We start from the raw sequence: 15,663 nt of genomic DNA on the forward strand, positions 1-15,663 counted from the left end.
GGCAGGCCAATGCATTATTCACTGAGCCAAACTGGCTAGGGCAGGATATGACATTTCTTAGCCCTCCAGCAGCGGAACTTCTTTTTTTTTGCCAGGAGTGTGGTGAAAAACCCTAGATCACCTTTTTGGATTCTTATTACTCAAGTCACTAAGAATATTACCAGTGGCATACAGGGAGCTTAGCCAATGAGCAGTCAGAAAAGGTGTTTCCTCTGTAGTTCACACCAATTGCCGGATTCCCCCCTCCCCTGGGGGCCTGACGCCACTGGCCAGGCTTCAGGGCCTGGGCAGGAGACCCCCATCTCCCTCTGATTGCCAGCTCAGCCCCCTCACCCAGGCCTGATGCCTCTCCCTAAAGCGTCAGTCTTGGGCAGGGGACCTCCATACCCCTCCGATTGCCAGCTCCGCCCCCCGCCCAGGCCTGATGCCTCTGGCCCAGGCGTCAGGCCTGGGCAGAGGACCCCCATTTTCCCCCAATCACTGGCTTCTGGGGCTTCTGGGGCCGGCCTGTGGCCTGGGATGGATCCGATCACAGGCGGCAGGCAGGCAGTTTCTGGGGTCGCACACTGGGGTCTGGATGGCGGCTCGTGCTGGTGGCTGTGCTGGCCCGCCCTGCCTGCAGTATGCAAATTAGCCACCATCTTTGTTGGGGGTTAATTTGTATATCACACTGATTAGCCAATGGGAGGCTTAATGAAGGTACGTTCAATTACCATGTTTGTCTATTATTAGATAGGTTATATTTCTTTCCTGGTGAAGAACATAATTTATTTCAATGTGCTGAATGAAAAATTCTCGGCAGAAAAAAAGTATCATGGTGCTTAAGTTATTAGAAGAGAGTAACTAAACAAGAACTGCTTTCTAAGATAAATTAGTAATAAAATTTTATCAGAATTGCCATTTTATTTGTCCAAATGACTATATGTGCAACTAAAAAATAAAGTAGTTTGCCCAGCCAGTGTGGCTCAGTAGTTGAGCATTGACTTATGAACCAGGAGGTCACGTTCAATTCCCAGTCAGGGCACATGACTGACTCAGTCCCCAGTATGGGGTGTGCAGGAGGCAGCCAATCAATGATTCTCTCTCATCATTGATGTTTCTATCTCTCTCTCCCTCCCTCTCTGAAACCAATAAAAATATACTAATAAATAAATAAATAAAGTAGATTGCCTATTAATAATAAATATAACAAATAATGAAAAAAATTACCATTAAGATTTGGCATGACATTGCTTACTGAATAATAATAGGTATAATATTTTTCTATTGTATATTCTAGTGGAATTGTAAGAATAATCTTCTTGGTCCAGGTGTATACTATGATGACTATATTTAAAATTGGAAATATAGATTTAATAAATGATTTACGTAATTTTAAAGTTGTGTTTTTAAGCAATATTAAAATATCAAACTATTTTCTAATTAAAGAACTTTCAAAGTAAACTCTTTGGTTTTATTATAAAACTAATACAATTTATAAATGTTTTTGTTCTAAAAACACGTTTTTCTTATTCAAAAAAACCCAAAATTTATTACTGACAATGATTTTTTTATCATATCTGATTTACCAAATAAAAATACAATAAAATTTACTTTTTTTCTGTCAAAACCATGAAATAGTCAAAATTTCAGCACATATTGTGACTTTTAATAATGTTTGACACAGCTACCCCTTTTCTGGGTATCTACCCACAAAATTTGAAAAATGTATTCACAAAGATATATGCATCCCTATGTTCATTGCAACATTATGCCATGGAAACAACCGATAGATGATTGAATAAAGAAGATGTGGTACGTACATACAATGGACTACTGAAGGATAGAGGGGGTTAAGTATATGATGACAGAAGGAGATTTGACTTTGGGTGGTGGTCACACAGTGCCATAGACAGGTCATGTATCATAGAAATGTACACTTGAAACCTACATAATTGTATTAACCAATGTCACCTCAATACATTTAATAAAAAATATCCTAAAAGGATTTAAAGTACATTGCACTAAAGATGTTAACCATTTCTCATGAATTGCAAATTAAATACCATGCTTTTGTTACTATTTTATTCTGGTGTTTTACTTTTTGGTTGTATCCAACTTGTGCATTAAATATAAACATGTTCTGTTTTAAGAAAAAATAAAGTACATTTTATTAGACTTGTTCATATCCAACTTTTATGTTTCTATAATTTTCAGAATTAGTTCTAATTCTGAATTTTCTCACTAATAAAAATAAACTCAGTATTACAGATATATTTATCCTTCCTAATAAATCATGAAATATATTAAAACTTATTCAGTTAACTCTGTGGTAATTAACAGTTGATGAAAAGATGCAAAAATTTGATATTCTATTTTTACAGATGGGAAATTTCATTTAACTCATTTTCTTTCCTACATAAATGGAAAATAGGAGTGGAATTAATATTTTAAAAATGATTTTCCACATATGTAATTTATTTTTGTATCATTAATTGTTTGTGTTATCTAAGCAAAAAAAAAAAGGAAATGTACAGTGGCTTTGTAGCATAACTTGATATCTGGTATTGTAATTCCTCCATCTTTGTTCTTTCTTAAGATTGTGCAGCAATATGGGGTCTTTTTGATTCCATATAAATTTTCGGAGTGTTTGTTCTAGATCTGTGAAATATACCATTGGTATTTTAATAGGGATTGAATTGAATCTCCAGATTGCTTTGAGTAGTATGGACATTTTAATGATTTTTATTTCACCAATCCATCAACACGGTATTTTCTTCCACTAATTTACATCTTTCTCTATCTCTTTTTTTAACATACTTTAGTTTTCCAAGTATAAGCCTTTTACCTCCTTGGATAAGTTTATTCCTAAGTATTGTAATTTTTTTTTTTTGTAGCAATGGTAAATGGGTTTGTTTGTTTAGTTTCTCGTTCTGAGAAGTCATTATTGGTGTATTAAAATGCCATAAATTTCTGGGTGTTAATTTTGTATCCTGTTACATTACTGAAATCATTTATTAAATACTAGAGGCCTGGTACATGAAATTCATGCATGGACGGGGGTTCCCTCAGCCCAGCCTGCACCCTCTCCAATCTGGGACTGCTGGCTTCTAACTGCTCCCCTGCCTGCCTGATCCCCCCCCCCCAACTGCCTCTGCCTGCCAGCCTGATCACCCCTAACTGCCCCTCCCCTGCTGGCCTGGTTGCCCCTAATTATCTCTGCCTGCCTGCCTGATCGCCTGTCCTCCCCTGCAGGCCTGATCTTGCCCCCAACTGCCCTCCTCTGCTGGCCAATTTGGTTCTGATTGGTCAGTGTCCATGCCAGTCAGCATCAGAAGCTCCACCTCCAAGGCAGCCATTGGTTCTTTACAGCACCCACATTTGGTTCTGATTGGTCGGTTCCTATGCCAGTCAGCATCTCCAGGCCTATCTCCGGGCCTGATCAGAGAGGTGGGGCTGAACAGCAGCCCCCAGGAGGCCAGGAGAGAAAGAAAGGCCTGGTTGCTAGCAAAGCTGGGAAAGAAAGAGGGAGAGAAAGAGAGAGGCAAGTACTGATCAACAGCTGCCACTGAGGCTGCGGATCAGACCCTGCCTCTCTCTCTGGGTCTCAGCCCCCTGGGCAGTCAGTGATGGGTCACCATGGCAACCCAGCGCTGATTGAAGGACTTCTGGGTTGGTCAGCCTTCAGTCGTGATCAGTCATTATGACCCTGGGCTTTTATATATTAGGATAATAGTTTTTTGGTGCCGTCTTTAGGGTTTTCTATGTACAAAATCATGTCATCTGCAAATAACAATAGTTTTATTTCATCCTTTCCAATTTGCTAAGTGAAATAAACAAGTTAGAAAAAGATACGTATCACATGATCTCATATGTGGAATCTAATGAACAAAATAAGCTGATGAACAAAATAGATCCAGAGACATAGAATCATGAACAGACTGATGAATTTCAGAATAAAGGTGGGAGTGAGGTGAAGAGATTAACCAGGGAACTCACATGCATATATACATAGGACATGGACAAAGACAACAGTGTGGCAAAGGCTTGGGAGGGGTGGATGCAGGAAGGAGGAGGTCAATGGGGAAAAAACAAAACAAAGTGGACATCTGTAATACTTTCAACAATAAAGATAAATTTAAAAGAAAGTAAACGTGAAAGGTAAAATTATTCAAATCTAATTTCCTAATAGTAGGGCAGGTTCTAGCATTTATTTATAAATTGTTGACACTGTTCATCTGTTTCTTACCTCAGCCAAGTCTTCTTAATTCCTACCTTCTCACAAGTGGATCACTCTGGAATTTTTCTTGCCTCCACTGATATTATATACAAATCTTGAATCTTCTAATTTTATACTATCACTTCGAATGAACTTGTCTAGTTATTTTACCTAATCTTTGACTTTGCATTATTTATCTTGTCTTTATTTTCAAATGCTATCTTGGTACACTGACATGATGATTAAATTTGCTTGCAGTCTCAGGTTTATGTAAACTTTCTCATTTCCAGTTCTTCATTTTATGCCTGGAATATGAAATGATTCAAATTTTAGTGATTGTTAATAATCTATTCAATACTTCTAACTATGATGAGCTACTGAATATATTATTCCTATTTAAACAAATAAACACAAAGTGACAACAAAAATTTTTTGAAAATATGTACCCCCAAAACAAAATATAATAATGGCACCTATGTGAAACTGTTTCTGAATGTCTTCTTTTAAAATATTTTTTATTGATTTTTAGAGAGAGAGAGAGGAAGGAGGAGGTATAGAGTGATAGAAATATTGATGGGAGAGAAACATCATCAGCTGCCTTCTGCATGCCCCCTACTGGGGATCAAGCCCGTAACCTGCGCATGTGCCCTGACTGGAAATCTAAGAGCTGACCTCTTGGTTCATGGGTCAGTGCTCAACCACTGAGCAACACCAGCTGGGCTGTTTCTGAATATCTTGTTCATGCTTTTCAACATTGAATGTTCACATCACCCCATGATAACCACTAACAATGCCCAATATCTCCACCTCTATTCCCAGGTCCTACCTTGTAGAGAATTGATTCATGTACTGAAGACAACTCTTCATAAGAAATTTCCTTCCTAGTAGAAATTCTCCTTGCACTCTGTGGCAACAGGAAAGAGGACCCTGGTCTCCCAAGATGGGAATGGGAATGCATTTTCCCCTGGATACCCACAGGGAACTGTGCAATCAGTCATAGCCATTGGATGCACTATCCCTGAAATAGGAATTGCTTTTGGCATGATGATCTGTCATTTTTTATATGTTTATGGTAAAATATGTTTCAGATTTTAAATAATACCCTCAAATATTTTAAAACAACACAGAATAGCACAGCTGTTTTTCCCCCCTTTGGAGACTGCCTATACTTTATTCTCAAATAGGGACTTCAAATAATCATTTGAAAAGGTTATTTTACCTTTTCCATACCTCTGTTTTTCATTGCTAAAGTTATCCTATATAATAAAAGCCTAATATGCTAAGTGTCTGGTTGGCCATTCAACCAATCAAAGCATAATATGCTAATGATATGCTAAGGCCACTCAACGGCTCGCTATGATGTGCACTGACCACCAAGGGGCAGACACTCCAACCGGTAAGTTAGCTTGCTACTGGGGTCCGGCCAATTGGATTGGGACTGAGCAAGACGGGCCTCTAGTGTTGCTATAATTTGTTTCTCTGCTTTGCCTTCATCATGGCTGGCAGCTGCCCAAAGGTTTCCAGTAAATTTGTTTTAGTGAATTACTTTTTCTCCCCTTGCACTTCTCTTTGCTCCCTCTCTGCTGCTGGCTAGATGCCCACTATACCCTGGTAGACTGTACTTTAAGAACAGGTGAAAAAAATTTGTTCATGGTTTTTCAGACAAGGTTTTTATTTGGTTTACACAGCTGACTGGTTCTTGCAGCTCCTCTCCATGGCTAGGCTGAATCCATCTTCTTTTAAAAGACCGAGTTTAGCAATTTTAGAAATTTAGATTATTTTTATAGGACACTATGAAATAGACAGCCTTTTGTATTTTCTTTAGATAATCTCTATTGCCCTAACCATCTTTACTTAATCTTCTGAATACTGAAGACAAAATAGCTTTCCGCTTTTAAGTATTTATCTGTGAATTACGCAAAATGGAAACACCTAACTTAATGAAATCACTGAAGCAGACAACTTAAGGCAGAAACTTATTCAAACATTGAAATGTTTAGGTCTTCAGAGACAGTTAAATCATATGGGTGAATAGACAACCTTAAATTAAGAATAATGATAAGTGATTTGCTATTTATGTTGTATATATGAAGCATGCATGCATTAACATATTCTCATCCTTACAGTACAGTGAGGGGGGTACACTTTTGCTGTGTCTTACACAGTAGCTTTGCTTCTCAGTGACAAAATAGTTCAACTCATTTACATCATTTAATGTTCCAAGAGCTTGATTTGAAGAGATACAAAAATAATACAACTCTATTGTGGTTCCTTTTATTAAATGAAGATGAATCTAATGAAAATACCTTCATCTAGGTTGATTATTGAGGTTAACTTAACCAGTCCGGACTTTATGTAAATCCTGTAGGAAATAGCGACAGCCAGGATTAAGCTAACTTATATAAAAGTATATATGGTCACATTTTACTAGAGGCAAATTACTGTCAAAGAAATGGGCAATATTTTTGGCATCCTCGGCAGGTTAATGACTAATAAGTGTTGAAATTAAAGCATAAATTATGTGCACTACCTACAATTACAAAGTAGAACAAGGAGTTGATAACTTTGAAATAAGACTGAAAAAATGCAATTTCTTCCAGCTTTAGCCTATGTATTAGAAATATATTTTCATTTCAGAGTGGTTACTCTAATAAGGGTAAAAATTTAGTTCCTAGGACAAAGTACCAGATATACTCAATATTAAACCTAAATCTTTCAGTGGTCAACCCTGTGACCTTGAGCAAGTCATTAAGTCTATACTCTAATATATACCCAAAATTGCTTTACTTGTATTTTGCAATCTTTGTTCAAATAGTCTTAAAATATATAATCTATATCTGTTTCCATACTACTTATTTTTTACAACTAACTGGTTATTTTAAATTTTCAATGTGACACATTGCAGAAAAATTACTAGGTATTTTGAGGAAGAAGAGGCATTAGACACTCTGCTATTTGAAACTTCAGTCATGTTTTATATATAGCAAATCTTTAACAAATGTCAGAAGCTATGAACTGTCTAACTGCAGTGGTTCTCAACCTTCTGGCCCTTTAAATACAGTTCCTCATGTTGTGACCCAACCATAAAATTATTTTCGTTGCTACTTCATAACTGTAATGTTGCTACTGTTATGAATCGTAATGTAACTATCTGATATGCAGGATGGTCTTAGGCGACCCCTGGTGAAAGGGTCGTTCGACCGCCAAAGGGGTCGCGACCCACAGGTTGAGAACCGCTGGATGGTATACTGTCTAACTGAGTATGAGACTAGGAAAAGCAGTTTTATCTTAGAATAAGGAGAATAACAGCTGTCATATTTCACTCCCCCACTAATAATTTCATTATTAGAATCTATATAACCTTTCAATAAATAACTAACAAAGATAATCAATATTACTTATATAAAAATGTTTAATATGATATATATAATTATCATTAAAAATTTTCTTAATCTGGTATAAAATGTAAAAGAACAGTGCTTTAAATTAGGGTCATGTTAGTCTTATTCAGTTTGTTTAAGTACTTTTACAAATACAGTGGGGCCTTGACTTACGAGTTTAATTCATTCCATGACGGAGCTCATAACTCAAATTACTCTTATGTCAAATAAATTTTCACTATTACAATGACATGTGATGCTGGGCTGATGTTGTGGCGTTCACTGTGACGTTCGCTGTGCCAACTAGCGGTGGGGTATCTGAAGCTGGCTCGTAACCTGAATTTTAGCTCGCAACTCAAAGCAAAAAATCGGCAGAGAGACGGCTCGTATCTCGAAAAACTCGTTAGTCGGGACACTCGTAAGTCAAGGCCCCACTGTAATTGGTACTCAACAAGCACCGCCCAATGTTATTGCTCTTTAATAAGTTTTTTAAATGGAAAGTACTACAGCTTTTATTTTAAAGGTAATAAAGTTGATAGACACTGTGGCAAACAATATAACATCTAACATATTTGAGAATAGTACAGAAGTAATAGGGATTTCTTATTACTAGTAAAATCCAATGTAGTAATTCCTTATTTAAATGGTTTTACAACACATTTTCTTTAGGAGCGATAGATTTTTAAACTTCCAGCAGTAAGATATTACTGAAAGTATGTCTTAAGAGGAAATATAATAGATTAATAATTTTGATAGTGCATTTTAAGAGAACATGTTTTGTTTACACAATTATATGTTGGGGTACATTATTGTGCTGTATTGCAAAGTGAACTTTTTTCTGAGGATCTTGGTTAAAAACTTTGAAAACTACTATTTCTAGAAACATTGCCTGTGAGAGGAGTGGCAGAGAAAAATGGTCGGTGTCACCTCCAGAGAAACACCAAGGGTGCTATTTTAGTTTTTACTGTGCATTGTAATGTCTTTCTCATCCCAGAGAAAAATTTGAACAGAAGCAACTAATGATCTGAAATATTAATGAAATTATGAGTGCTATCCAACCTAATACCTACCCAAATTTGGCATATTATAATAATGCTTGTAATTACTAATTATGGATAAAATTAATACATAATAAATATCGTTCATGAACAGCTGGTGATGTTCTGAGACCTGTGAAAATTATTGACATTTATATTTACTTCTCACAAAGATCCTGTGATAGAATTACAGATTTATTCAATATACAGAAAGGAAATTGTGGGGATGACTGTTCTCGTTAGACTGGCTGAGGAAGCTGAGTTCAGACACATTACATAAATCAATCAAATATCACACAACTAGAAAGTGGAGAAACGCTGATTAAAACTTATAATTGTCTCACTCATCTATATTGATTTCAGAGAACCCCACTGGTTTTCTTCTAGAACATCTTTTAAATTGGAGAGGGCTTCCTAATGATGTCATAGGCGATCAGACATCTTAACTTCCTTCTCCTAATATTTTATGATTTTTCTCTGAAATCCTTGCTAATAGGATGAAACAGGGGATCTTTTTTACACAACTGCTGCTGTTAATTTTATTTCTCTCTGACTCTGCAGTGCCAATGCAATCTCCCAAATCTGTAGTGAAGAGGTGACAACTCTCATCTCTGTGGCAGGTGTTAACCATTCTTACAAATATGACTTGCTAAAGGTGACACATGGCTCAAATAGAAACACTTCTTTTTAAAATATAAATTGGGATTTCTGCATATCAAAACTTTTGACTACTGTAAAGAGTTGATGCTTCTATGCATTTCATAAATTGTTTTTGGTTTGAGAAGGGTTTGGATTTTAGATGATAAAGTTAAAGAAGAGTTTATTTTATTAAAATCAATCATATATTGATTCAAACTAATGACTGTTTTTAACCTTACCCAGAAACTAAATTTGGATATCCTTTTCTTACACTGGTGAGTCCGTGAATCAGCCAGTTAGTTACATTTTGATGTTTTTAGACCGTAAGTTCCTAGTCATGACTCCTGTTTCTTCAGCCCCAGAGTGAGTACAGGTTTCTAAAAGTTATAGCTAAAGTAGTAGACACACACACACACACACACACACACACACACACACACTTTTGTTGTTGTTGTTGTTTATATAAACTAAAGATGTGTTTAAGCAAACCCTGTTATGAAGTAGTTGAATTTTATGTCCATTGCCATTTTTAGGCTCAAATACATATGTTTCTTTAAGTCCAAGTATAAATGAGACCTATGCACCAATAACAGTGATGGCCTCCTACAAAAGAGAAAACTCTGCCATATAAAATACCCAGAGTCATTCTCACTGTGTTCATGGAAACAAGGGCTTTCATTGTATCTCTTTGACACTAACTTAAAATCCACTCACTATAAAACTTCAAGCAGTTACAGATTCCTAATACCTTATATTCAATTTCAAAGTCTGAAAAATCTCTGAAATCATTGTTTCCTTAAATTTATGGTATAGACAGTGGTAGCAAAACATACACTGAACTTTATCTTTATATATCTACTAGAGGCCCAGCGTGCAAAATTGTGCAAAACCCAGACCAGCCACGCCTGCAGGACCCCAGACCCGCCCTGCACTAGCCATGGGCCCTGCCTCCACCACACCAGCCCCGCCAGCCCCACCAGTCCCGCACGAGCCCCGCCTTGTGAGCTGCGAGTCCCAGCCCACAAGAGGTGCTCCATGCACCTCCTGGTGACTGGTTGTTTGATCGTTCCACCATTACAGCGTCACAACCACAAGCCTTTTATGATATAGATCTTTATCTTTATATACCTATTCATTGTGAATGTCCATAGCACAGAAAAATCAGTATGTTTGAGTATAGGGTATAGTCCCAGATCTCCCACACCAGGTAGTGCACTAATGGTGCACATGTGGTAAATTACTCTATATTCGTATTAGCTTCCTAAGATTTGAAAACTTGGAATTCCAAATGACATATGGGCCAGAGGGTATAAGAAATTGGAGGCCAGTACCCATTTCTAAATATATTCTACATGAAATATAAAACTTGTTTGGTATTTCCATGCTAATTAAAATAATTTTGAAAGAATTTCCTAGAGCAGCAAACAGGATTGTTTCTTTATGAAAGATTCCCCTTGCTTTCTGAATATCTGTAGGAATGTAAGATTAATGACATCAGTCCGATAATTTCATTTTAATCATAGCCTAAACAATATCATGTATGGCATATTAGCTCAAATGTCACTTTTTAGGGGAGGACTTTTCTAGCTGCTTTCTCTGCTCAAGGCAGAATTCATGCTGTCTTGTGTGGGCTCTTTTGGTGCATGCATCTCTCTCATGGTATGCATCGGTTGCCTGAGAATTATGTGCTTTTGGAACTGTGTTCTTCCTCTCTAGTCAGTGAATATCTGGGTCCCAAATATAGCTGCTTCCACAATTGAATCCTGGGCACCAACAGACCCTGTAGCTCTTAATAAAGTCTCAATGATTTGTGCTAGTCGGTTTGGCTCAGGGGATAGAGTGTCGGCCTGCAGATTGAAGCCTCCTGGATTCCAATCAAGGGCACACACCCAGGTCCAGGTGGTGGGCTCAATCCCCAGTAGGGGGCCTACAGGGGGCAGCCAATCAATTATTCCCTCTCATCATTGATGTTTCTATCTCTCCCTCTCCCTTCCTTTCTGAAATCTTAAAAAATAGATTAAAAAAAAGACTCAATGATTTAATTACAGAAATATTAAGGTTATTTTTTCAAAACAAGATATTTCAAAATGTAACTTAATATTTAATATCTTCAATGTAATTCTGAAATTTTTGCCCAGTTTTGTTGAGATATTATTGACATATCTCTGGTATAAATTTAAAGTGTACATCATAATGGTTTGACTTACATATATTATGAAATGATTACTGTAATAAGTTTAGTTAGTAGCCATTATCTCATATAGATACAATAAAAAGAGCAAGCAAAAATAGAAAAATAATTAACTATAGTCATCATGTTGCACATTATACCCCTACGACTTACTAGTATTTATCTTGTAACTGGAAGTTTGTGTGTTTTGACAACCTTTCTTGGAGATTCTTGTACATATATATGCTGAAGTTTCCTTGGTATATAGTTTGCCAAACTAAATTTACTAATATTTCTACATATTTTCTATAAATTGTATATTATTTCTATAGAATATCATCAATGCATAACATACTAAGTATATAAGTATAATGGTAATGGCCTTTGATAATTTGAATATTAAGTTATCATAATGCTTATTGTTCTGGTTCAAACTTTAATTTCTTCATTGTATAAATTGTTGTTTAATTTCTCCAGGTTGAATCAGGTGTTTTATCTCCAAGCCCTCATAGTACTTTAATATGTGCACTAACCTGGAAAATGTTTCTTTTACATTTGAGAAAAAAATGTGTATGTATATATATTCTATTAAGTCTACTCTATTTGTAGTGTTATTCAAGCCCTTTGTTTATATATTGACATTCTGTCTGGGTGCTCTATCCATTATTGAAATCTCCTGTATTGCTATTAAGTTCTGTCAATGTTTGCTTTATATTTATTTAGGTGCTCTGATATTGAATGCATACATATTTGTAATTGTTATAGTTTCCTGAGAGATTGCCCCTTTTAATATTGTATAAGGTCCTTCTTTGTCTCCTGTGACAGCATTTGGCTTAAAATTTATTTTGTCTGATATAAGTATAGAAACCCCTGCTCTTTTTTGGTGAACATTTTTATGCCACATATTTTTCATTTTCCTCACTTTCAGCCTATGTTTGTCCTTAAATCTAAAGTGAGTTTGTGAACAACATAACTGATTAACAAAAATAGATCCAGAGACATTGAACAGACGAGGGAAGGCAGGGAAGTGTGTGTGTGTGGGGCGGGGAGGGGGTAAGAGATCAACCAAAAGACTTGTATGCATGCATATAAGCAAAACCAATGGACACAGACAATAGGGGGATGAGGGCCTGTGTTGGGAGGTGGGAGCAAGCTGGGTGAGGTCAATGGCAGGAAAAGGAGACATATGTAATACTTGTAACAATAAAGAATTAAAAATAAATAAATAAATAAAATGAGTTTGTTAAAGAGACCCTATAATTAGACATCTTCTTTATTTAATCCATTCTGTCAATGTGTCTTTGTACTGGGGAGTTTAATCCATTTACATTTAAAGCAATTATTGTTATGGAAAGATTTACTATTGTCATTTTAGTATTTGTTGTCTATTAGTCTTGTTTTGTCTGGCTTTCTCTTGTTTACTTCCTTTTCTGTTAATTTTGTGTATTGGTATACTTCTATTTCTTTCCCTTTTCCTTCTGTGTAATTTATACAGGTATTTTTTTTTGTATCCTTACCCAATGACTTTTTAATTGATTTTAGAGAGAGAGGAACGGATTGAGAAAGAGAGAAACATTGATTGGTTGCCTCCCATTCATGCCCCAACTAGGGATTGAAACTGCAACCTAAGTATGTGTCCTGACCTAAAATCAAACCCACAACCTTTTGGGGTATGAGATAATGTTCCAATATACTGAGCCACCTGCCCAGGGCATATAGATATTTTTGTTTTGTGGTCACCATGAAGTTTACATAAAATATATTAATTTATAACAGTCTTTAAGTTAATAACAACGTGAGTTTCATCATATACAAAGCTCTAATTTCTCTCTCCCCATGCACTTTATGTGATTGTTGTCATAATTTATATTTAATTATATTGTGTATTTTAACATATTTAGTAGGTTATTTTTAATATTTGTGCTTTTTAAATTAAAAAAAGTGATTTATCCATTAAAAAATTCAGTATTCTATGTTTGTTTACTTATTTAATTTTACCAAACTTTAGGTAGGTCTCATGGTGTGACATACTCCCTCTGCTTTCATTTGGTAAAATCTGTATCAACCTTCATTTTTAAAGGAGAGTTTTTTTGTTTTGTTTTGTTTTAATATATTTTTATTGATTTCAGAGATGAAGGGAAAGGGAGAGAGATATAGAAATATCAACGATGAGAGTGAATCATTGATTGGCTGCCTCCTGCACGCCCCCTCCTGGGGATTGATTCCACAACCCAGGCATGTGCCCTGACCAGGAATCGAACTGTGACCTCCTGGTTCATTGATTGAAGCTCAACCACTGAGCCACACTGGACAGGTTGCAACATTTTCAGTTGATTCTTCATGTTTCTTGATTCTGTGTTTGGATCTATGATGCGATAAAACAGCCCCTTTGCTCAGTCTTCACGGACTGATCTCATGTAGAAGAGGACCCCACCAGTGAGCTTGGTCTGAGATTCTGGAGGTCCTATCACCTCTTTTCCTCCCCAGGAAGAAGCAGGCTGCTATGGTTTTTCTCTTGATGGGTGCTGAGCGGGGGCGAAGAGGAATGCCATTATGGCAATTACAAGCCCGAGCCACCACCTCAATTCTCTCCTGGACAACTAGACCATGGCTAACCCATGAGAGCTTTAGGAATGGCAAAGCAGATGCTGGTTTTGAGGGAAGCCCTGGGAAAGTTGTGGCACTGGGTCAATGCTTTTTCTACTCAAAGGGAAGCTGACAGCTGGGATTTTTCATCTGCCTGCTGTATCCTGAGCAGAGAGTAGAATCAATTGTAATTACCAGCTAGAAATACTACAGATATTCTTCACTTGGTAGACAGACTTTGCTGGACTCTTTAGAGCTGAAAGTCTAGCAAAACAGAAGCTGGTCCTGTGCAGAACCCCACGAAAAAGCTGAGGATGTAAACTAAACTCTTCCTTCCTTGGGTGAAACTGGGACCTCTGGGTCGCTTCTTGACCAAATGGCTCTGCACTTGGGGCAAAGTAACTGGTGAGAGTGTGCCACATAGCTCCCTATCAGCTTTGGTGAGTATGGTTTTGCATTATCTCAGAGTGCAGAAGCATTTCAATTAGTTTCTTATTTCTCATAAAGCAAATTTGTGAATTATTGCTGTATTGGTATGTTGGTTGGGAGGAGGAGGGTCTGGGGTTTCTTACTTCATCTTCTTGGTGACATCACTGCACTTTTCTTTTTACATATTAGGAATGTGAGGAAGACAATGACTAGAGAACTTACCACCACATGGTTGGATATTGGTATGAATGGTGCTAAGATAATCATCTGTTGATGACCAACTCAGTTTTCTCACAACAAAAATCACTAAACATGTATCAAAGCACCATAAATGAGAGACAAAAGGAGAAAAAAATAACAGTAGAATAAGGTACATAAAGACTAGAAATATTTAAATTAACAAATAATAATAAATAATTTATGATACTTCCAATTTTAAAGATGAGCATTAATGAATGGGTAAAGTTATTATATTTTTAAAAGCAGTATTAATAGAAACACACATATAAACACAGCCTTAAAAAATAAAAGACTTATATAGAATCTAAAGTATCCTAAATAATAAACTGTCCATGATTCAATAAAAAATCAGCCATCATACCAAGAATCAGGAAAACAGAAACTTGAATGAGAAAAGACAATGAACTAACATCACTACCAAGATGAATAAAAAATGAAATTATATGAGTGATTTTCAAGTAATCATCATAAAAATACTTCAACAAGAAATTATTAATACTTTTTAAATTTTTTAAAAAAATTACAACTAGAAAGAGAGGAAGGGGAGAGAGAGAGAGAGAGAGAGAGAGAGAGAGAGAGAGAAAGAGAAAGAGAGAGAGAGACATCAACCCTTTGCTTTACTTTTACTTTATCCACACATTCATTGGTTGATTTCTGCATATGCTTCAACTGGGGACTGAATCCATACCCCCAGCATTCCATACCAGGTTAACACTCTAACCCACCCAGCTACCTGTCAAGGTTACAGATATTCTTGAAACAAATAAAAAATAAATACTTTTATCAAAGAAATACAAGTTAAGAAGAGCTTAATGAGATTATATAAAGGCAAAATACAACTAAAAACCTTAAAAATATATTGCCAAATATGCCTACTAATGGAGTGAAGATGACAGACAATAGAAGTAGTGAATTTAAGGAAAGATCAGTAAAATTAATCCATATGAAAACCAAAAAATATATAGTAAAACTGAAAAGGGACTC

The sequence above is a fragment of the Myotis brandtii genome, unplaced genomic scaffold (assembly GCF_000412655.1).
Source record: "Myotis brandtii unplaced genomic scaffold, ASM41265v1 scaffold567, whole genome shotgun sequence".
Taxonomy (NCBI): Eukaryota; Metazoa; Chordata; class Mammalia; order Chiroptera; family Vespertilionidae; genus Myotis; species Myotis brandtii.